This window comes from Simochromis diagramma, unplaced genomic scaffold, assembly GCF_900408965.1.
Source record: "Simochromis diagramma unplaced genomic scaffold, fSimDia1.1 OVJJ01000293.1, whole genome shotgun sequence".
In the NCBI taxonomy this organism is placed as follows: Eukaryota; Metazoa; Chordata; class Actinopteri; order Cichliformes; family Cichlidae; genus Simochromis; species Simochromis diagramma.
In genome coordinates this window covers 17,731,622-17,755,419 of record NW_024386801.1, presented here as the reverse complement: position 1 = coordinate 17,755,419, position 23,798 = coordinate 17,731,622, and the positions used below count along the sequence as shown (strand labels likewise).

At 41.0% G+C, this 23,798-nt stretch overlaps 1 protein-coding gene across 3 annotated transcripts in view; it reads left to right on the top strand.

Moving 5' to 3' along the window:
- Positions 1-4,687: 4,687 nt before the first annotated feature.
- The window catches only part of peak1 (pseudopodium-enriched atypical kinase 1), a 107,067-nt gene continuing 87,956 nt past the window's right edge, over positions 4,688-23,798 (top strand). For all 3 annotated transcript variants that reach the window (XM_040026284.1, XM_040026282.1, XM_040026283.1), the window contains exons 1-2: positions 4,688-4,963; positions 21,728-21,826. The gene's annotated coding sequence lies outside the window, so the exon portion shown is untranslated. The remainder of the gene's footprint in view (positions 4,964-21,727; positions 21,827-23,798) is intronic.

The following is a 23,798-nucleotide window of genomic DNA, read 5'->3' as shown; positions in this document are numbered from 1 at the left end:
GCTCACATCTGTATCGTGTTTGTGAATTTACCCTCTCATAATCATATTAAGCCGCAGGAGAAGGCTGTGCCATAAATCCTTTTTAGTAAAACACTTCTATATTGCGATTTTTATAGAAATTGAACGCAAGTGTTTCTGTTCTCTGATGTGAAGCTGGCCTGGATATGAAGTCTAAAGTTGCTAAGTTAGTGCTATATTAGCTTTTGACTTTACATTGTGAGCCCTTCCTGTTTCCTTTCACTGATGCCCGTTTCCTTTTGTGCCAACTGACACTTCCTCTTCATAATGTATCATAGCAGCACAGCCAACATTTTTCCGAACAGATGTCCTGTTCCCAGAGACAATATGTCATTTCATACAGTGAACTAGTGAGCTGCTGACCACTGCATTGCAAAAGTCCAGCTCCTGGCTCCTGTACACTATACAGCACTGGTGAAGAGACCTCTGGAAACAGGTCATTGTGAAAGTCTGACATTTTACAGCCCAGAAGCCGATCAAACGCCAGCTTTTGGGGGTAATATTTACTGTTAAAGACCTTATGTTGTTTATGCACATAAGCAATCTGTACATTAACCTGACTATGACTAATGTGATGTTAGAATAAACGTGTTCACAGTGACCGTGTTAAGGTACTGATGCGTAGCAGATTCTGTTTCCAGATAACATTTGCAAACTGGAAAATAACCTGATCCCAGCTGATTGCAGGTTTCTACAAGTGCTAGAGGAGAATTCAGGATCGCGCAAGATAAAACAATGTTTACAAAATTTGAATCCTGAGATTTTCCAGTTGTCAAGTGAAAAGCTTGAGCTGCTGGTGGTGATAGATAAATAGACTCATGGTACCCCAAAGTTACCGTCTACCTATCCATCCATTTAACAGCAGGGTCTTCCTTTATGAGTTCTCCAGTATAGCTATGGTCTTCTCTTCAGTCCTCTCCTTGCTGAAAACCCCCCAAAGAGATAACTCCATATCTCCTCCCCCCCCCCCCCCCCCCACCCCACCCACACACACATGCACACACACACACGCACACTTAAAGAGTAAAAATTGGGCTGGGTTCACATGAGCCAAGTGAGGAAACACTATAACAGGGAGCCGTCTGCACCGAGAGCCGGTCACAGACCGCAGCCTCCAGGCTGGGCACACAGCAGGAGGGAGGCAAAGGAGCCCCCCAGCCAGGCTGAGAGGACCCCCAGAGACCCAGCAGCCACGGTCGATCACAGCCCCGGTGCAGAGAGCCCCCTCCGAGGAAACACTGGAGATATGCCACAATAGGCTATATACAGGGTAAAATGATAAAATAAATAAGAACGGGATACAATATAAATATAAATAGAGTAAGAAGATTAAAAAATGGATAAGAATAAAATCAATAAATATTAGGTAAAGCCTAAATTAATAATAAAATAACAGGATAGAATAAATGAGCATAAAATAAATAAACGCTAAGTAAAAGCTAAATTAAAAAGGTGGGTCTTGAGCCTGTTCTTAAAAACATGTACGTTCTCTGCGGCCCTGAGCTCCTCCGGCAGGCTGTTCCACAGACGAGGACCATACCACTGAAAAGCTGCCTCTCCGTGAGTATGTGTCCTGACTTTAGGGACAATCAAAAGGCCAGTACCAGAGGACCTCAGGGTCCGCGAGGGTTCATATGGTAAAAGCAGATCTGAGAGATAAGAAGGACCAAGACCATTAAGACATTTAAAAACCAATAAAAGAACTTTAAAATCGAGAGTTGCTTGACTTTTTAGCTTCGAGGATCACCTTTCACCTTTCATGTACATGGCATCAGTGTGTGCAGTAGGTCATAGAGCTCATTTGTGTAATGGGCTTAACTACAGCTTTTTTTTCTCTCTTTGATATTAGGCCAAAGCTGTAAAAGCAACAAGGAAAAGGAATACACTGCAGACGGTAGCGGCTCCTGTGATGCCTTGTTATCATGTTTTCCCTTGAGGTTCACATGTTGCCCTCTTACTTCCAAGCAGCCAGTCTGCCTTGTGTGATAACCTCTGTTTTAGGACATGACAGAATTGTTGGGACAGATAAGCAGCACTTCGGTCCCTCGTGACGTCTCTTCTTGCCACGCCGTCATCCCACCCAGTCTTTTGTCTTAACAGAGAAACACCCGGTGGAATACAAAACAATTAAATAAAAAAAGTCTTCTTCCTCAGCGGGGCAGTGCCTGCATCGCTGGCCGGTATCCAGTCCGTAGAATGGTTGACATTAGGAGAGAGGAGCAGAGAGCCACTGATCCTGGACCAAAAGGAGGAGGGAGTGACTCAGAGGAGAGAGGATGAGTCAGGCGTCATGTGCTGAACTGGCACTTGACGCTCTCAGTGTCCTGAATGGCTTCTGTTCCCATAATAACATGCACTATTATGGTCAGATTGAGCCTACCTTTTGTCAGTCAGTCAGGCTTGAGCTAAGCTGGTGTTGGCTTAATTACACGAGCTGGTATGCATTTATGGAAATGCTTGTATGCACTGCCTTACTTCTAATACTACTCATTATCTTTAAACGGGCTCAGATGATCAAACCGGTTCATTGGCATCACTTTTATGTTCGGCTGCTGATTTCCCAGATTGGAGATTAAGATCTTTTATTATGGTCAGCTGCAGAGCAGCTTCTTTGCAGCTGTGGTCTCGGTCGTCTTGCGTCAAAAAAAGTTGAACCGAGGCCTTCTGTAAGGTCTGTTTCTTATCTGCTGATGCAGATTCTCATTATGTCTGGAAGTAGGAGGTTTACAGTAACAGGGGATGGATAACACCTCAAATTTCAAAGGAAAAGGTTTTTCTGGAGGGTTTACTTGAATAACACATTATAACGAGCAAACGTATGAGACAGAAATGTAGCAAGATAAATGGTGTCTGAGGTTCACAGCGATGATGGATGTTCTCCTGTGTGGTCTGTCAGCTTCTCTTAGTTCCATAATAGGGAAAAAAGTTGCATGTCATTTTTCTGCTGCTTTATTATCAGGGACAGTGCACTTACTTTCAATGAGTCAATCCAAACTTCACCGCTTTTCTTTTGCCGGCCGACCCTGACTCACATCTCCCTGTCTCTGCCTCACTCTCTCATTGAACCCGGCTCCCACTGTGATGAAATGTTCTTTGCTTACAACATAAAAAGCTGTCCGAAAAATATAGAAGTGTCTCTTTTTCTTTCTTTCTTGCATTTAGACACTTTTGAGCCGCATGTGACTGCGATACCAAAATATTTTTTGTAATTTTACAGGCTCATATTCTTCAAATTACTCAGACAAGCATGGCACTCATAGAGAAGGCCTGGGGCAACAAAGGATGAAACAATGCCGCTTCATTGTATTTATTTAATTGGAGAAGGACAAAGTGACTCTGCACATGCCAAAAGAAGAAAATCAGAGTCATCCTTCCGCTTCCTTTTATCCATCATTCATTCATACTCACTCTCCTCCAGCCCTGGAAAGTCCTTGGCCTCGGTGCCCAGGACCTGGGCAGTAAGGAGGAGGAAACAATGCCTGGAATGTGATGAGGAAAAAAAAAAAAACTTGAGTCATTCCCACATGTCAACTTCTGGCTCAGTTCCTCCTCCTCTTCCCAAGTATGTTGCCTTCAGGTTCTCCTCTTATTCCCAAATTCTCTGGTAGAATATGTGATCTGTACTATTAAACCAAGGTTGCTGCCACCCAGGATATTATTTATGTGTTATGTTAATTGACCGTTTTTCCTCCAAGGTGAAACCGAAGCCACAGATGTTATCCCCTGTCAAAACCCAGTATTTCCTTTCTGTTAGGCACAAACCAAAACCCTTAATCTGTAATCTATCACACCAAAGTTTGATACTCTAACCTAAACACACACACACACTTGGTTGCCAAGTGTACAAACTGTTAGAAAAAAATGACACATTTTTCCTTACATGTGTTTTCATATCTGTTTAGTTTTTAACACTCAGTTGGCTGTGGGGGCATGAAGGCAGCAGGAGGAGGGGATTTCTTTTTTTCCATTGGTCACCATCCCTTAAGAGAAGCATGACGTCAACGAAAGACTCAATAACTGCACTCAACGCGTTTCAATAACTATAACACACAAACAGACATATGCACACACATGTACATACACACACGCACACACGCACTCAGGGCGCCTTTGAATCCATCTGTTTGCCTCCTCCTTTCAAACTGTCCTTCCAAGACAGATGAGGTTTTGAATAATTAGTTTTTGATTATGAAGTATTGGAAATGAATTTGTGCTTTGAAGTGTAACGTCATAATTTACCGTCACCGATAATGACCGTGTTTGCCATTAACAGAAAGGACATGGCGCTGTACAAATGTCACAACAGTAGGACTACAAATAATGTATGAGAATAGACTCGCAGAGTGCATCGGTGTTTTTTTTTTATCGCTTTACTGAAAATAACTCTTTCAGTTCACATATAGTGAAGTCGCTCAGTATTCAGATAACCTTTATTTTAAATGCACGCACTCGATATAGAAATGGTAAAAGTAAAGTCAGATTTCCTGAAGACTACATATGTGTATTTGGGTTAAGCTAAACACAAACCGCAAGGGCAGATAAAACCTTTACCCAGTCGCTAACACACTACCCTGTGTGCATCTGTACTACCTTGTCACAGCGCACGGACCTGTTTATCTCTTAAGGCCACTTTTCCCACTTCGGCGTCTCTCCTGCAAACTGCGCGTTCACGCGCTTCTCAGGCCAGCCCAGTATCCCGGGCGCTCGCTCCCGCGCCAGGCTGGTGGAAAAAACTGCAGCGGCTGTTGCTGGAGCCACGCAGAGAGGAGCGGTGTGGGAGAAATCACGGGCACTGGCAAGAGTTGAGCGGCACACACTCACACAGTCGCACAACACAGGCAGATTTTGTCGTTATTCCTGCCGAGGGCGACGCTGTCAGAAACGGGGTTCATGGCTGCCAAGAAGTGATAGTATCGACGAGGAGCTCTTCGCCGTTCAAAAAAAGGTATGGAAAAGTTAGCTATGGGTTCATTTTTCGCCCCCCTTCGCAAAATTGAAAGTGTCTCAGCCACAAGTCTTGCTAGTTTCTTGCGGCTGCCCAAGTTCCAGGTTGTCAGCGAGGGTATGTCGTGTCTTTGAGGAGGGAAAACCCCCCAAAAACTAGCGGTTCCTTGTTGTAATGTCAGATTTGTGCAGGATAGAGATGTGAGGAGAAGTTTGCTAGCCGTGCTCGGCTTCAGCGAACTGAGAGCTAATCAGTGACTGCGTGCTGACTTTGTAATATAGCTGCTGCTGCTGTCATAAGTTGAGTGAGTGAAGGCTGAAGTGGAGGGCTACAGATCAGTTTGTTTAAGAACAAACGCACAAACAAAAAGATGCCACTCGTGTGTGGTTTTGCGTACACCTGGTGTGGAATTGAGCCCGTCCCCAAAACACAGCTTGGCCGTGTTTACAGAATAGGATAGGCAGAGCTTAACTTTAAACTGCTGACCAAACAGGGGTCCAGGGAACACCAGGGGTCTTTTAGTGGGGAGTGGGAGATGGGATCGTGTGTGTGCGTGTGAGAGAGAGCGAGGGAGAAAGAGGGAGAGAAGTCACCACCCTGAATGGGGATAACAAACACAGTGGAAAGAGGATGTTTCGCTATTCTCAGCACTGTTACTTTCCTCCCCGCCGAACACTCGTGCATTTATGTGCAGATTATATGCAACAAAACTAAAAAAAAGAAATCAACTTTCTGTCACATGCATGTAGTGCCCCATAAGATTGTACTGTTTTAATGCATAAACTGCATGTATTTAAAGATCACCTCCTGGTTGTTTGGAGTGAGTGGGTTGCTAGAGTCCTCCTTGCAATACTGATAAACAGGTGTCGGTTCACCAGTTTGTGTGCCATTCTTCCCACTCAGAGATTCAACTGATTGTTAACACTGGGCTTCATGATCACATGATCATCTTACCAAAAAAAAAAAACCAAAAGAAAGAGAACCCGATCCTCCTGTATCCCACTCAACTAGCCATTTAAATCAAACCCCACAGTGGGACCTGTGTTGCAAAATAGATGCTGTTGTCCTGCATTTCACTGGGACTGCTTTTTAAATGCATCTGTTTGTTGTGTCAGCTTGTTTTTTCTGTTTTGTTTTTTCAATATGGCCTAATCACAAGGCTGAAATTATAATCTACAGCTTTAAATATAATACAGAATTCACCACTAGTGTTGTGAAAACCTTCCTTAAATTGCTACCTAAAAACTGAGCTCGAGCACCCTTTTTAAAAAAAAAAAAAAGTGATACTCCATCTGTCGAGCCAGGTGTGTTATCTGTGGTCAACTGTCTGTCCCGTTGTTTTTGAAGATCGTCATGGATTCTGCGTTACTTTTAAAGAGGAGGAAAAACAAGAATTGCCAGGTTCCTTAAAATACCCTTTACTTTGGTCTAATTAAGTATTAATTTGTCTGGTGTTTTGTTTTGATTTTTTTATCGCTGATTGTAAAAGTAAAACTTTCTTCTGTTTCAGTGTTACGAGTCACTGCCAGCAAAAGTTGACAGAAGCGGACGCTGAGCTCTTGATAAACGAGCTCTGCTTTGTGCGTTCATATGGGATTGAGGTTGTCGGTCCTTGTTTTTACTTGCTCCTTTCTTTTGTTTTGATTACAATGTCAACAAAGGTGGGCATCTGGGATTGTTACCTCACCCGGTGGAGGCAGACGAGAGGGAGGCCAAGTTGCCGATCTCAGATTTCCCTTCTGATAAGTGCCCTGTGGATGCTTATCCCCCGTCCTGAAGTGTGCGAACACAAAAATTGTTGGATTGTTTGCAGTATCTCAGAGTTGCAAACATACCTGACATTCTTTGTGGTGAGCAACAACAAGATAGTGTTTTCTCTGGTTGAAAGAGCTGCAAGAGGTTTTATGATTCGCTGTTTGACTGATGGAGGTGCAGTCTGGCAGTAGGGCTATATGCTGAGGTGATTGGAGCAAGATATAATAGCATTTTCTTTCTTCTTTTTTTTTTTGCCTTTGACCTTGCTGTTTGCCCATCACAGATTGTCAGGTGTGGTGCTGATCTATGCTACCAAACTGTAAATGATATAAATGGGATCTGAATGACCTTTTACGTTACACTGGGCTCCTTTTTGTAAATGCCTTGGATGATGCGTTGGCTCGGAGACATGTCTCAGAATCTTTTTGTGTTGTGAACTGGAATGAAAGTTGTCTTTGTTAGCTGGTTAGTTCAGTGACCCAGAGTTTTGCCTGAACTGGGCATCATTCCTGTTTGTTTGTCAAATACTATTTGTTTTTTTAGTTTTTTAAAGTGGATCCTGGTACAGTTTTTTTTTCTCAATAAATAAAACAGCCTGTGGATTTGCAAAAAAAACCGTTGTAGTATGAAAACTTAACAGTGCAAACTTTAGTCAGGTGTAACCAAGAATATGACTCAGAATGGCTGAAGAATCTTCATCAGTAGATTATGTGCTGCCTTATTGTTCATTTCACGGGGTCAGTAATATTATCCCTCTGGATAGGAAGTTTACAGTGTTGTTTTTTGAATGTTTTATGAAATTGAAAACATACAAACATGATTTCGCTCTCCATAAATTACTGTAGTTTGAGCTAATGAGCTTTGTGTTTAAACATCGTTACTCTGGTACAGAGCAGCGTGACAGCGCTGAACACATTAAAGTAAAATATGTTATGGATTAATCTGAGTCTCATGACGAGGTCGCTATATTGATGAAGCTTTATTGATGTAAGTGCCTGGTGCCTAATGTTGGATATTATTCGAAAAAAGTCAGTTTATTACACATTACTTGTTACTTACACAGGTGCTGCATTACTCTGGTGTTACTTCATAGCACGTCCTGAGATAAACTGCTGCATAATTGCAATATTACCTATACCGTAATGAGGTTTTTCATATTTAAGTGAAAACACAAAGTCGAACAGCAAATCAATATGGGAGCGCCCATGTTGTGTCCAGTTGGAGCATAGGGGTTTAGGATTGGAATTTTTAAACTCAATTAGCTGTGTGCACAAAATTTAGATGTCTGAGCAGTAAGAAAATAACTTGCTTACAGTCCCACAGCTTTCTTGTTCTTCCTGCTGATCGCTCATTTCTTTCTGCCTCTGTCTACCTTGAGGTTCTATACGATTTTGTTAGTGCATCCCACTCTGCTGCAGCTTTTAGGCATTTATCAGCCAGAATTGACACGGAGGCACATTTATGCAATACAAAGTCGTTTTCCTCCGGTGTGGGTGGGACTTAATTGAGCTCAAGTATTTTCTGGCAACTTGATCTTTTAGTGCTGCTGTTTGGAGGTTATTGAAGTGCGTTATGTGGGACTGCATGGTTAAGTCTGTGTTAGAGATTTGCAGTATGCATCATCCTTGCTTAACTGCAGAAAACCCGTCATGAATTGAAAGTTATTCTCACACCCTTAGTCTGTCATTTCATTAGAACCTGTGTTTGTTTTTGTTTCAGTTTACAAGAAATAATGCTGATAATTGGTGTTATTATAAAGGTGTTTGCTTTGCAGAAAATTCAGCAACCTAAAAAAGGTCATTTCTCAGATGGTAGAAGGTATAAGTATGACTGGACCGAAACAAATCTGTCAAGGAAGTGTCATGTGACACCATGACCTTTGATCCTTGACCCCTGAGCTTGCTCTGGGACAAAGGTATAGCAAGGTAACAGGTGTGACCCAGGGGTTATGAGATGTACACACATACAACTGCTCAAAGGCATTCCTGTTGTATAAAAGTAGCAGTGGTACCAGATTCAGATCTTATTACTGCAGCTTTTAACCTGGATTTTACGTCAAAGTGAGGTTTATATTTTATGTCTTTCACTCTCTATCAGGTTCATCTTTGCATTCCTGATATACGTTGAGATTGGGGGCAGTAGGCTTTTGACTTAAGTACTTTAAACTCCTTGTCGTTCATGTGAATATTTACTTTATTGCCATTTTGTACTTCAGTGCCACTACAGTTACTTTGGACTGATGATGAGCAGTTAGTGCAGTCCAGCGCAAATATAGCTACAACGGTGAAAGATTTACTCATGTATCAGTATTAATAATGATACAGTCTATCAGTGATTGGGACTATTTTCCTGCATTGATTATCTTTATACAGATTACCATAAGGATGTAAATATTTTTTTTTTCTCATAAGTAATTTTGCTTAGTACTTTCTTGTAGACAGGCACACCATGAAGGAGTAGTTGTTATACTATTTCTGAGCCTGCTTACAAGATCCACATGTGCTTTGCAGTGACTGTGCTCTGCGGTCACATGGATGGCACATGGATGCCCCCACAGTGCCTCTGTGACCAAAGTTGAGCCTCACACAATGGATCTGGAAACCCCCCACCACTGTCGTTAACATTTATTTCAATATTCCACACTCAGTTGTCCATGCATACACAAATAAAGGCCTGGCTGTACTTAACTTGCTATTTGAAGCACACAGAATTTATGGGAAAAACATCAGTATCAGAATGAGAATCAGTGACATTCTCAGGATTTCATACTGGTAACATTTTAGTATACAATGTGTGTAGTTCATCTAACTCCTGGAAAAAAACAAAACGCAAACTTGAAACAACTAATGTAATTGTTCTCTATGCTGCTAACTTAAAAGTCCAACACACATTACAGGCAGCTGTGGTGAAGTTAGCCTGGCAACAGTCGAGTAATGGAGCCATGAAGCAGTCACGCTTCCTGTCACCGGGCATGTGTAGTGTTTGTTGTGGACACAATCAAGAAAACTAGTTGAAAGTACATGTTGCTACCAGGATTGCATGAACTGAAGTTTAGCTGTCAAGACTTCTACCAGTTGACAGAAACAATCTAGTTTTATATCTTTGTTTTTTTGGTCAAAATGTATTATTTCAGTATAAGTAGCAAACTTGTTTAAAATTCACACGTACCTCTTTTTTTTATTTTTTCATTTATTAAATGTCACAGTCCCTGTTCACCTTGTTACAGTGTGAGGCATTTGGCCATGTTGCTGTTTCACAGCAAAAACACTCCTGATTTTAGAAGGTCATTGGATCCTGATAAAGTGCAGTGTGGGCTAGAAGCCATCTCCAAATCTTCAGCTCTGTCTATGATCGAGGCAAAGCTGGAGCCCGATTGTGTTTTGTTTGGGAAGTCTGGTCTCGGTGTAATTCATGCTGGCAGCTCCAGGTCGTGACTTCTTCTGAGTACATTTTGCAGCTATCAGGCAATAACACTGCGCTTACCAAAAGTCAGTGTAATGTCATCCAAGTCATCCAGGTAGGAAAATGTCAGAAGAAGTTCAAATGAATTTACTGGATGAACGGCAGAACTATTGTTATTGTTGACTATTGTTATTTTTTTAGTCATTCATGAAATCAGAGATATTTCATGTATTCAGTAATACAGTGTTAGTAGCTGGAAATACAACTGACATTTTTCAGTTTTTCTCTCTGATTTCTGTGACCTGACATGTCATCATTCCAGTTGGCTCAAGTGTCACCACTTTTTGAGTCAGTGCTGGGAAGACTGTGGATAATTAAGATCACAGCAACATTTGGATCGTATGTCAGCCACAAGGCTTCTACTTCTGCCTGGGTGTTGGATCATTTAGAAATGGGACATTCAAGTCTCACCCACAGCCAATTTGTGTGGGTCTGTGTGAAAGTTGGTGTCCTCATACATGTGTTATTTATGTGCTCAAACGTGCATTAAAGCAGTGGGACAAAGCCTTAAAAAAGCTAATAAGATTTGTTTCTGTGTTGGGCCTCAATCCAAATACCTAGCAAAATCTGCTCCAGGATTTATTATTCAAACGGTAATTCGCAATGTTAATGTTGCTAATCTTTACTGCACTGGCTTTGTTTTCTATTTTGAGGTCCCATTCACTCACTGTTGAAATGTTTAGTTTAACCTTTAGAAGAATGTTGACTTTGCAAACATTTGTGATTATCTGGGAAATTCAAGGCTGTGGCTTTGTTGATAAGCTGTTAGCTCAAGTGCTGACCTTGAGAATGTAAGTCTAACGAGCTATCAGCCGAGCTTGTGTTATTATAAAGCGGTGGTGCATATAAAATAGATTTCACCGACATCGATGTTTGCTTGTTGTACAGACGCACATTACTTGCATTTTTTAATCCATCCATTAGACGAGTAACATGAGACAGGAGCAGTCAGACAAAGAGTTTACTGTAGATTTTCCTATTATATTAAGTTATGACCCATATAACTTTGGCCTAAAACATAATGCTGCTGCTCGCCCCGTGTCAAACTTTGCCCTTTCGCTAAAGTGTGTCATTCAAAAGTGTGTCTCCTCTTCACAGAGCAGCAAATGTTTGGCTTTTTAGTACATCCCAAACTGGCTTATTGGGCTAAAGCTGCTCCACCAGTGATTTAATGGTGTCAGATATTCTCCTTTTGATCTCACTAGTGTGTGAGATAGACTATTCCTATCATCATCACCATCATCATTATTGTCTTGTTGGGTCCATAAAACCAGGGCTAGTGGTGACGTAAAGCCCCTTTTATTATTGACGTCTTCCAGACCTTTCACCGGTTTGACTGCTTGTAAAAACTAATGCAGGGCCTCATTAATGTCTAGTTAACAGCTGATTGATGTGCGTCATGTCAAATATTACATTAGCTATTGCTTTTGGTGGTTAGTGGAAAGTGGATGGATGATAATTGAGCAGTATGGAGGCTGAAAGCTATACCCGTTTTGATTTTAAATTCACTCCTGTGTGTCAGATAGCTCTAGGCTGGAGGGTAGTGCCATTTACATTGGCAAGAAGTTTGTGAACCCTTTGGAATTACCACGTATTTCTGCAGTGATTATGGGATTATATGGACCAGCAACCATGTCTTGATACTGGTGACTGGTTGACCACGTTCATCTTTGTGTTATATACTAACTGGGCTATATTAAGTCAGAGAAATGTGCGGGATGTCACATGCACTTTTTGTTCAAAGTGTAATAATAAAGGAAATGCTGAGAAACAAACCAGGAAGCTCAATAAAGTATTCTTTAAACTTCTTTGCTGTCTTAGCTCCTTATGCCTCCTTCACTGTGAGAACTAACACAAATTGCTGCCTAAGGCTGGGACGGAAGACGGCCAAATAAAAGCTAACAATATGTAGTGGGAGATCAAAATCAGGGCGAATCTGGTTTCCAATTTCATTTAGAAGCTGAGTGCCTCCAGGCTCGGTCCCACAGTTCTGCATTTCTGGTGATTAAATCTGAGATGAATTATAGCGCTGGCTTTGGCAATCTCACAATTCAGTTCAGGTTCTCTGTGTGACGATTAAATCCAGAAATGTAAATTTATTCTCCCTCCAGTTCTCATGATGTCGAATCATTCCTCTTCTTTGCCCACTGAGCTACAGGTTGCACTTAACTGACATTCAAGATTAGGGGTGGCAGGATGAAGGAAAGACACTCTGCCATATTCAGGTACTCTTTGATCATTGATCGAAGATCTTGATTAGGACATGTTTGTTTGTTTTTTTGGACACAGACTAATAGACTAAGGGCTTTTTTTTCTTCACCTCGCTAGAGTTCCTTGAATCTCTTTGTGTCACATATTTATTGTGCCAATAAATCAAAAATGCAGTCTGGCATTTGGCTTGTTTGAATGTGATCTATAAGATAGAAGATTGCTGGTGTTACTGCAAATATATCATTTTCCTCTTTCTGTCACCTACCAATAATAGGAAGGGTAATAAGGGGTAATGCCAATAACTGAAGTAAAGATGTTTTAAGTGTAAACCTGACGTTCCTAACTATACAGACGTGCTCATACATCTGAGGTCGCCCTGCTCATGTGTGTGCTGTACACCTGCACACATTCTCGGCACAGTCATCATACATCTCTGGAGCAGGTGAACAATATCCCCTGCATCACCAGTGTTTCTCAGCGCTGGCTTTTGATCTAGGACAGTGTTGGCATCAGGCTGGCCTAGTGACTGCTTTAGGGGATTTGCTCTGACAGAGTTTTACACTGGACCAGCGTTACCGAACAGGGGAACAGAAAGCCCCCTGACAAAACCTGTCTAAGAGGAGGGGGAAAATGCTCTCTCTGTCTCCATGTCTGTAGTTTTCCGTTTTTTAAATGTTTTGTTTTCATGTTGAATTTTGGAGAATAGCTCCAAGTTGTGTAGATTTAAAGGACGTGTTACATGAGCTGTATTGAACTCCATATATGGCAGGATAATCTCCTCTTCGGGCATCAATCTGCGGTGATGTATCTGCACAAGTATTTGTTTGAGTTAGGACAAAGCCTCGGTGAGGGGTTGTAGCTGCAGCGATGCCAAAACAATTCTGGCCTGCTGGAATGTGTTGAGAGCACTTTTGGCCAGCCTTTAACCTCAGTAACTCTTGTGGACTCACCTTGCATCTCAAAATAACTTGCTCCACGTCGTGCTAAGATCTCTCAGACATAACTCGAGGCTGTTGGACTCGTTTACCATAGCAGTGAACCTGAAAGTTAACTTTTCAGTTGGTTTTGTTGGATATCAAAAAGGCTGTCAGTGATACAGCTTTGCCTGTAGAAAGAAACGTCTTATAAACGGTGCTTTTTGATGCAGGGTTTTGCTGAGTTTCATAGTTGCTTTAAGGTGCTTCCTATTATTTAGTCTCATAAATGACAGATGAGACGAACTGGGGCGTTGAGCGTGGTTCTTTACAAATCCATGCTATGTAATGGTTTCTTTTTCTAACATTGCAAATGCATTAAACCTTCTTTCAGCGTTCTAAATGCTTAACTAGGTCATCATGACTCAATTGTTCCCATTCAAATGTGAAATGTAGAAATTGTCTGTTTTTTATCTTTTGCTCTTATAGTCAGATGGGCTGTTTCTAATCTTGTTCTAATTCACTAATGAACCCGACTGACTTTAATATTTGTCTTCAGTTGCTTCGGCTTTAGCTGATTTGGGCTTTGGGAACATTGTGTTAAGTGCTGTCTTGAACTGTAGCGGGTGACTGAAATGTATGCTGGCAGTGTCGCGTTTCTACGATCTAATCACTGTTTTATTACTATTTTGTTCAGCATAGACCATCAAGGAGACTTAATGTCAGCGAACCCAATTTTCACATCATAAAGTGAATAGTGTAGAGTTGGCACATAAATTACTGGCAAAAATAGAGACCCATTTGGGTGTGGACGGTGTAGTAAAATTTATAGCTGGGCAGTTAATATGCCCAATATTACAGTATTGGTGAGATTTCAGTAACATGAAAATCACATTTGCTATCACATGAAATCGTAGAGTGAAGGTGGATAAACAGACACAGCCGCCTTATTAGGAGTATATGAAATATAAAGCACTTTAGTTACATCATAAAACAGAAATAAAAGAACAACAACATGAAACCACAGAACCAAAACAATAAAAACGATCTGTTCCGTGGTTTTGATAAAAGATTAAAAAAAAAAAAAAAGATTTTCATTATTTGGCATCCCGCTGCTGTTTTTACATGTAGTGATCATATAGCTTGTTGGCATTGATGTTTGCACTTATAGTGGCATAAATGATTCTGTGGGCAGGAGGAAAAACAAATGAAAGACATACAGCCTTGAATTAATTACCTTTATTGTAATTCGTGAACACAAGTGGACACGTTGTTAAATGTGTAAGATTACTTACTTGTCTCTCTTCTGCTGTTCTTGGAGTTTTTCACAGTGGATGGGGGCAAAAATAAGGAGATGTGATCAAGGAGCACAGTCGCATCAGTCAAAAATATCCTTCTGTTTTCTGTCATTTAATGTTGTCCATCAATCAGTATAGCCGCTCTACACAAAACATTAATTTCAAAGTGTCCTGAAGTCTGGGACGTGAACTTCTGATGCAGCACAGATATATTTAGGGGTGTGTGGGTGCGCAAGTTCAGAAGCGAGATAAAAGGAAGGCACAATTTATTATGATTGTCATAATAATGATAATGTCTGTTTAATGCATCAGTGTGGAGATGAGCTAAACATCGCCTTGACTGGCGAGCTGTTACTGCGCACTTTGACCATCATCGATCAACGGCATCATCGTCCATCAGCACAACCCTAACATCCTGCATGTATTATACCGCAGTGCAGTAAATGTGAAATAAGCACCACAAACCACATCTAGAAGAATCATCATAGAGTTGAAGCAGCATTGGATTTATAGCAGGACTTTTGCAGTGGATGGTACTGTTTTTGACTCTGTAAACCTCGTAAAGTGGCGAGTGACCGCTCGCTCACAGATCTGAGAAGTAGAAATTTTCAAATTAAGGTCAAGCTCGGTAGTAAAAGTTGGCTTTGGCCCATAAATGATTCATCTTTTGTCCTTCCTTAGTCCTGTGAGTTAAATCTACATTTGGACTGAACAGAAGAGCATTTCAAAAGCTGTGCACTTTACAGTGAGAAGAGCAATTGTACCTTATTCTGTCACCTGGCATTTCGTCGACGTTACACAACATTCACAAAAAAGCCTCCCAGCATTCACCACCTCCCCACTTGTAAACAAACATCTCCTGCCTGACCTTGCCTGACACAGCAAGACTCTTTCCCACAAATAATCCTGTTGGTGCTGCTCAAATTAAATTTGCAGACTCACCCCTTTTTTAAGTTGCCCAGCAGAGCGAGGGAACATCTCAAATTATATTTTTAACTCATCGAAGCCCCCCCGCTTCATTCTCTGTCACACTGAGTACACACACACACGCACACACACAGCCTATCCACACTGTGATCTCATTAGCAATAACAGTGCATGTCATATCTCTGTAACTCCTTCCTGGTGGTGCAAGGGCTTGATGAAGATCATGGTGCGCGACATGATCTTGATCGCATGAAGATCGAAGGGGAAGAAAACAAACACTCCCATTCCTTCAGACTCTGGCCCACACCCCAGCCCATACCACAGCTATATCAGGCTAGCAGCTCATCGGGGACCCCTGGCAAAATGTCTGCAGGGGATGAGACGAGTGTGACGTGTCTGTCTGAGAATGTTGGGAAAGAATAAGTGGTGGATGAGAGAAACAAGTTTGCAGATTTTGTGTTTGAACTAACTCGTTGCCTGTGAAATTTCATGGTGATCATGATAGCAGGTCGGTGTCCAGCCCAGGTTTTGGCATTCAGCCACTAGATTTGGGCCAGGAACAGAAGAAGAAGGAGGAGGAGGAGGAGGAGCTGGGAGTGCTATGATCCAGAGGACTGTTGACTGACAGGAACAGAGGTTGTGCACAAACTGGCCAATGAGCACGTGGCTGGCAAACAGGATACAGCAGCACAAGCTCCATTATGCAGTTAATTTTTTATGTCTGGATTCAGTCCTGGGATGGCATATTGTGAGATCAAAGTAAAAATATGATGCTCAGACATAAGGGTTCGTTCCTCCCTCGGGTTTTCTTTGGCATATTAAGGAGGAGTTTCATTAGAAATGTTGAGTGTTTGTTTTCTTCGCTTCGCTGAAGAGGAAATAAGATGTAAAGATGTAAAAATAGAGCATACACGCGTATCTGGCTTGCAAATTTCTCTTTTTTTGCCAGCACATCTTTTTCTCTCCAAATACAAGAGTAGAGCACCTGCACCAACATGTGACAGAGTCTCTGCTGATGGTAGCATAGGAGATCAGAGATAAAAGGAAAGTTTGTTTCATTTGCGATGAGTAATGATGTGGGACACAAGTTGTTATTAGGCAATAATGTTATTAATAGTAGATATAAATCAAAATCTTTATTTAAATCTCATTTAAAATAAACATGACTTCAATACATTTAGAAATCAAGAATTATTTTACTGACACAGTCATACCAACTCATTCATATTTATTCATACTACTTTATTCAAAAAGTGCTAAAGTTAGTCACCAAATGTACTTTGACAATAGAGATTTCCAGCCAGCTCACTCAAGTTAAGTCTGTGCATGAAAAAGTATGCTTCATCTTCCATATAGTATCCAGCTTAGTTAGAAATCAGACTAATTTTCTTGATTAAGAGCTCAACAAACAAATTTCCAGAATCCAAATGAATGGATGAAAACACTTAAAAGCAAATGTTTCACCTTCCAGGGCTCATCATAGATGTGATCAAAGATTTGGATAGAACAAAGAAGACTTTCAAATTTTTTAACATTATTTTATGTTTACAATTTCTTTCTTTTTTTTTTTTTTTTTTTTTTAAAGCTGTTAGTTAGTTTCATTTGAAACAAGGGAAACTAACTAGCACTAAGCTTAGGGGATTGTAACATACTTGAGTGTTTAATTGCAAAGCAGTGAGCTACTCTGTTTGGATAAAGCATTCCTCTGCAGTGTACATTTCAAAGGGACTGTCTGCTGGATTTTACTCAGCGCTCCGTTTGATTTGCTAATTTCCTTCTCTGACTCCCGATACCTTTCTTGTCAGCTCAAACAAACAGCTATGTTCAACAATTGTATTTCTTTCTTTGAAGTTTTTATTCTGACATAAATCATTATGTCTGAACTTTATGCTATTTTTAAACTTGCTCACCTTTTGGGGCCTAATGGGCTATTAGCTTGTAAGTCAAGTCTTTGAAAGGAAAAGAAAATATGTTCGCACAGTTAACAAGATGCTGTATGCTGTTAAAGTGTTGGTGCAGGAGACAAATTGTCGTTGGTGAATTTTGGGCAGAAAACCATATTTAGTGAGAAAGATGAAGACACCTTTGGAGAGCTCTTTAAAGACAGGTGTCTTTGAAAAAAGGAGGAATTCATCTCCAAGTGGATGAGATACTTAATCTCATATATGTATCAGCATGGCTGATATATCAACTGCAGTTGGCTATTTGGTATCTGCATCCATAAATGAGAATCTAAAAAGCAGATATAGGAGAAAGTTGACAACAAAACAAGATTGTTTTTCAACTGTTGTCATATTATGTTTTTATTGAGTCATAACTACACATAACAAAAGTCGTCTGACACAGAGTATCAGTCAGGCTCTGATTAGCAACACCTTATAGTCTGAATTCAACTTCACACGTGCATGCTCTTTACATAACGGTAGCAATAATGTAAAAACATTGCGTTCATGCAGAAAGGAACGTTTACCTTGGAGTTTCAATTCGATCCTGAGTGATGCCTTTCAGCCATCCTAATGAGTTTACATCACTCCATGTTTTATCTGGCTTGCTGCAAGGGGAGACAGTCTTAATGGTTACCCTGTGTTTTTTCTTGTCAAAGCGCGTTTTCTCCTTTCTTTGTGCCAACTGAAGTTTCTAGAGCTTGGTGAGTCTCCCAATCTGTAATTAGTGCCAACCATAAACAACTGGAATCCTGCTGAGCACTGCCACGGGTGGCTGCCCTCACCACGGCAATCTGGAGTTTCCCTTTTGTCCTTGGATGTGTCAGATGTAGAGCCAGCTTCCCACCCTGGGAGTTGAACAGTGGGCCCACTGTATTTAGAGAAAGGGAAAAGAAAGCCGGGGAGTTTAGAAGGAATATAGATCGAGAAAAATGTATAAATACTACGAAAGCAAGACAATTGAAACATCTCACGTTAGGCCTGTGATAACAGGATTTTATTAAGCAGCATGGAAGACGTCAGGCTCCCTTTCTGTCCTCCTGCAGAATCGCATTTAAATATAGTGACCGATGCCATCTAAATACAATGCAAGGCCCTGACTCTTGGATCGGATCTGGTGCTTTTTCTGCCCTGGCTCTAAGATGCCCATTAATGACATCATGGTTAATGTACTACTTGGTAGCACTCCATTCCAGCTCATTGTTTAGCATTGCATGGTTATTCTTTCACACATATTACATCTACTCAGTCACTTGTCACAGTCTGCTTAGGTTACAAGATGCTTGAGTCATGACATAATCCATTTACCAGAGAGACGGAGTGGCTGGCTGATGCTGAATGAGGTTGGAGTGGGGGGGGGGTTGTTTTTGTTTTTTTATTCCTGGTGAACGCATTTAGCACTATCCAGTGACTGGATTTGAGCCTCTTTTTGCTTAAATATTTCCTCTGAGGGTCATGGTAAAGTTGTTATCTTATGAACAGGGTCTTGGCCTGAAGACATGCTCTGTGGACCATAGCAGTCACCTGCCCGTCCTGTGACTTCCTCGCCTATTTATCCTGGACATACAGCTAATGGAAACACATGCAAGAAAGGGACAAACATCTGCACATCCCATGAAGACAACAGAACCTTATTTTGAATGTTAAACTCCTTAAAACTGAAATCAAGGCTTTAACATGTCCTTTGGTATTTTATTTGTATGATATTTGAGTCCACCCTGTTCCCCGGGATAGGTGTTTTGTGAGGGGTGACATGACAATGCACACAAGGTTCTTTGTTCAGCATAAAGTGAAGGGTAATTAATACCTGTTAAACACAGATAAAGAAGGCAGGGTTTTTATTTATAACAGACCTTGGGATGCATGAGTTTCTCACAGAAACAGCGAGCTGAGCAGAGGAGAGGAGCCTCATGATGATAAAATCCTTTTGAAGTTTCTCAAGTTTCCCACCACAATTTACACAATGAAAGTTGTCTTTTTTCTAAATGTGAGTACATTCTGTGAATTCTGTCACCTTGCGGTTTAGGAATAAGCACTGGGGTTTCCTCTTATACTACAAAAAACCCTACTCCCTTCAGCCTTGTTTATTCTTCTAGCAGTAAACCTAAGAGTGGGGACGAGCTAAACTTGGGAAAAATAGGCAAATTCATTGAAAATTAGCAAGTCGACTTTTTCGAGATGTGACTTCATCATTACTTCTGCTGTTGCAGGGTGGGATCAAAATCTTCCCCGTGGTACTGAAAATGTTTTTTAGTATTTTCCTGCGTATCGGTATTTTAGCATCATGGCAGCCCTCATAGCTTTACACTCCGTGTCTCTGTAAATCAAATACTTTTGCAGTGATCCTGTTCACAGGATTGCTGTAAGCTATCATGCATGTGTCTTTAAAACTTTGCATTTCTGTTCAGAGACTATAATGTCATGTGTGATATGGGGGGGTAGTAACACGCTAAGCCCTTGATTCGGGTTCTGTTGAGTTTGGCATGTTTCGTTCCCATAGAGATTTCTTTTGATCAAACGGGCTGCTGAACATGCGAGTTGTCATGTCAGAACCTGTTACAAATCCTACTCTCGACACAGCAGGTCGATTCAGCCTTTCAGTTTTGATCTTAGAGTAACGATTTCCCAAACGTTATACATGAAAGATGTCCATAGCGCAATCAGCCGCTAGTAATTCATCAAAGTTTGCGGAGCCATTACAATATAGGCACAGAACAAGCAGTGGGTGCAGTAGTGCTGTTGAGATGCAATAAAACACTTTGCAGTGGCAGTAGCCTAGTGTGCTCAGCTCTGTATCTTGCCTCATTACCATTGCTTAACTGCCATAAAGAGTTGTGCAGCTCCTTGTGTCTGTCTGCCTTGTAGAAACACTGTAGTGCCCTGCCGATTAGAGCCAGAGGAAAGAAGTGTTCGAGCATAAACCCGGGGAGAACTGACCTTTTTAAATTCATATGTGGAGCACTTCACCCTGACTTCTTATGCAACTTGTCACGCTTATTGAGACTTGTGGCATCTCAGACTCAGTTTCTCCTTCATTGTCCCTCTCATACCTTACAGTTTAAAAATACTGTAAAGAGTAATGACTATTAAAAAAAAGTGGCTTAATTCCTAGTATAAATGTTCACCAAATACTTGTGGGTACTCCCCAATATTGAAACATTCCCAGTACTCACACCTGCATGTGCTCTCACAGGCCGACCTCCCCCACCCTCTGCCAATATTAGTGTTGGATTATACATTAAGGGCCTAGTCATGTTTAGCAAGTTGACCCTCTTAAAACAAAACAAACAAAAAAAAAAAACTTTCAGTGTAGACTCCCCAGCCCCCGACTCTAACAGTTTAGAGCCACTAGCAGAGGTCTGCCCTAACAATTCCTTATATAGCTTGGTTTCTTGCCTGAGCAGACTACATTATAAGTGGGCAAATCCAGAATGCCATGCCTACAGGGATGAATTTAGGGCAGGGGAGTGGTTCATGTCTAATTTCTGTTGAGTCATGGCTTTTAAAGAGAAATCAGGACGTGATGTGTTGTGGAGAATGGGTTTGGATTGGCTTAGTCTGTTGGCATAATTAATGCGAGCTGAGGTTTGTGACTGGTTGATATGAATGCATATGGAGATTATGACACACCAAGAGGGAGCGGTGTTTTGCCAGCCTCATTCCAAGCTTGGTGCTTTGTGGACAGACACTGACCACAAAGCACAAAGAAGATATTTTATTACTATGTCTGATTGCTCCTACTATTGCTGTTATTAATTATATTTGCCCTTGTTGAGTAGAGCACTTCTTTATTTCTTGCCTTAAACTGTGTGTTGGTGCTTTTAGTGAAAAAGCAGGATAGCGGTGAGAGTCCTGCCTCCTCTTAAGAGATTTTTTAGGTTAGTTTTATCTGTAGTTAAGATGATGGAGCAGCTCGCGCTCCGCGTTCCCTCCCCCAGCATTATTAACCGTGCCGTCGCTCAGCGCCGTACCGTTCTCTTGAAGAGAAAAAATTGTCTGTGAACTCTTGATTTCCAAACTTTTCAAACTGCACAATTGTCGTTTCTTTCTAGTGGAACTCAGACTTTATCAAAATAAAGTTTTTGTTGTCAACTTATGGGGTTTTTTCCCCTTAGTTTTTTGTCATTTTGAAACAGAAATCAATTTCACGAGCCTATATACAGGATCTGACTTGTCAAAGGAGCTTACTGGGCTGCGTGATGATGACATTAAGCTGACACCTGTCTTCTTTTCTCTTGCTGTTCCTTTGTGCAGGAAAATTGCTTCCAGACGACCTTTGCCTTTTTCTGAAACACCACTGCTTTTGTCAGCCTCAGAATACTTCAGCCCACGCGGAGCCACATAGCTGGGCAGGTAAGCTAAGTCTTAAGTTGTTTTTTTTTTTTACTTACTGTCATCTGCTGGACTCCATTATTGATTATATTGGAACTGCGTTTTCAGTTTGTTTTAGTCTTTTTTTCTTGGACACTCTGTACTCTTCTACTGAAGTGTCCATTTTAGGGGGTTGGAAAATATTGCTGATCCTGGCAAGTAAATACCATTTATACATGCATTATGTTGGGCTGTACAAATAAATTGTAGCAGATCAATGTAGCAAGAGTAGAGCTTAAAATATCACCAAGTCTGGTAAGAATTCCTTATTGACTTAGAATTAGCATCTCCAGCCCACCTGGAGAGAGTTGTATTGATGTAATAATCTTTCTGATAGCTCTGACTCAACACTGTATCTAGAGCAGGGGGGTCAAACATAAGGCCTCAGGGCCAGAATTGGCCTGAAACAGACACCAATCCAGCCCAACTGGGTGGCTTTGGGAAAATAAAAACAAAACCTGTTTTACAGTTGAAGGACAGTCTGGGCAAAAGCATGCCAGGACCTTTCTCTGTAGTCGTGCTAACAGATTTCTTTCATTTACTACAACAGCATTTCTTTATCACGTTCAAAAACTGAGACATAATGTTGAAACTGTAACTCTTTTGCTTATATTAGGATATCTCACGGATTAAATGTGTAGTTAAACTTCCTTACCCTGACAGAAAGGGGAGTTTCACTGATCCGACCCACTTAAGATCAAAGTAGACTGTGTGTAGCCCACAATATCCAATGGGTTTGGCATCCCTGATCTCGAGCAAACGTGGTTCATTATAAGTGGGGTTAGACGTGCTCAAACAGGTACGCCATATTGTGTGCTTCAGTTTTTGCGCTCAGTGCCTGGGCTGATGTTTAATAGTGTCTTTGTGTGTGTGGCCCCACCATAAAACTTCTCTTCTGTGGCCAGTATTCTCATGCTGACACAGAAGTGCCACATAAAACACAAATTTTTCAAACTGTGTAACATTCTGACCCTGGTAACTCGGCTCCTATAAGTATGGGTGTGTTTATGTGTAGCTTAGTGTAAGTCTATCCACAACACAGCTGTATTTGAGTGAAACACGCCCATCCCAAGTCTTACTGAGAGGCCCGGCATGCATCACACTGTGATTGTACACATGACCAAGGGAAGAGGTCAAGAACATGTCCGGGCATATTTCTTTTTTTCCCACCGATTCCCAGGGCTACACTGAAAATCAATGTTATTTTGAGTGTGACGGTGAGGAAGTTTTCAAGTTCAAGAAGTTTTGGAAAATTTTTATTAGTAGTTGACCTATGTGTTAAAGATTGTCTCCCTTGGCGTTTAATTCAAGCTGTGTCCAAGTTATTCAATTGATATACAGCCATTCCTTTCAGCATTGGCTCATTTTCCTTTTTCTGGGAAGTGATTTCATCCTTCCTGACTTCATGACTTCATGAGTGTTGGTATTTCAAAATTGTAGCTTCACATCATCAACAAAGCTCTGGCAGCTATTTTTGGACATTGTGTTTTTTTTTCTTTGGTACCTATTGCCATCTCTACTTTGACAACTTGGACTATTGTTGTGTTGTCATAATAAGGCTCTTACTTGTTATTTCTGTTTTGGATTTCCACATTAGCCATATATATTTTTCCATGTCCTTTGTTTCTGAGCTTTGTGATTTGATACAAATTGTCTGGTGTGTCTTACAAACATAAATTCTTCCGTTAACTGCAACAGCAGTTCAGTTTTCTCTTTGCACCTTTATTTTTGAAACAGAGTATTTCATTGTTTAATGGTGGCAGATTTTAGAAAATCAGGGTACTTTTTGTTCAGCTGTTATAGTAAATGAATCTAAAATGTCCTGCCATAGTGCCAGGTCTTAATGGATGCCTTAGCAAAATTCTACATTTGTTTTGAATTTAGATATTTTATTTTTTTTTGTAGAAGATTAGTGTGCATTTTGAAATGTCTTGACAGTCCTTTGTCTCTGTCT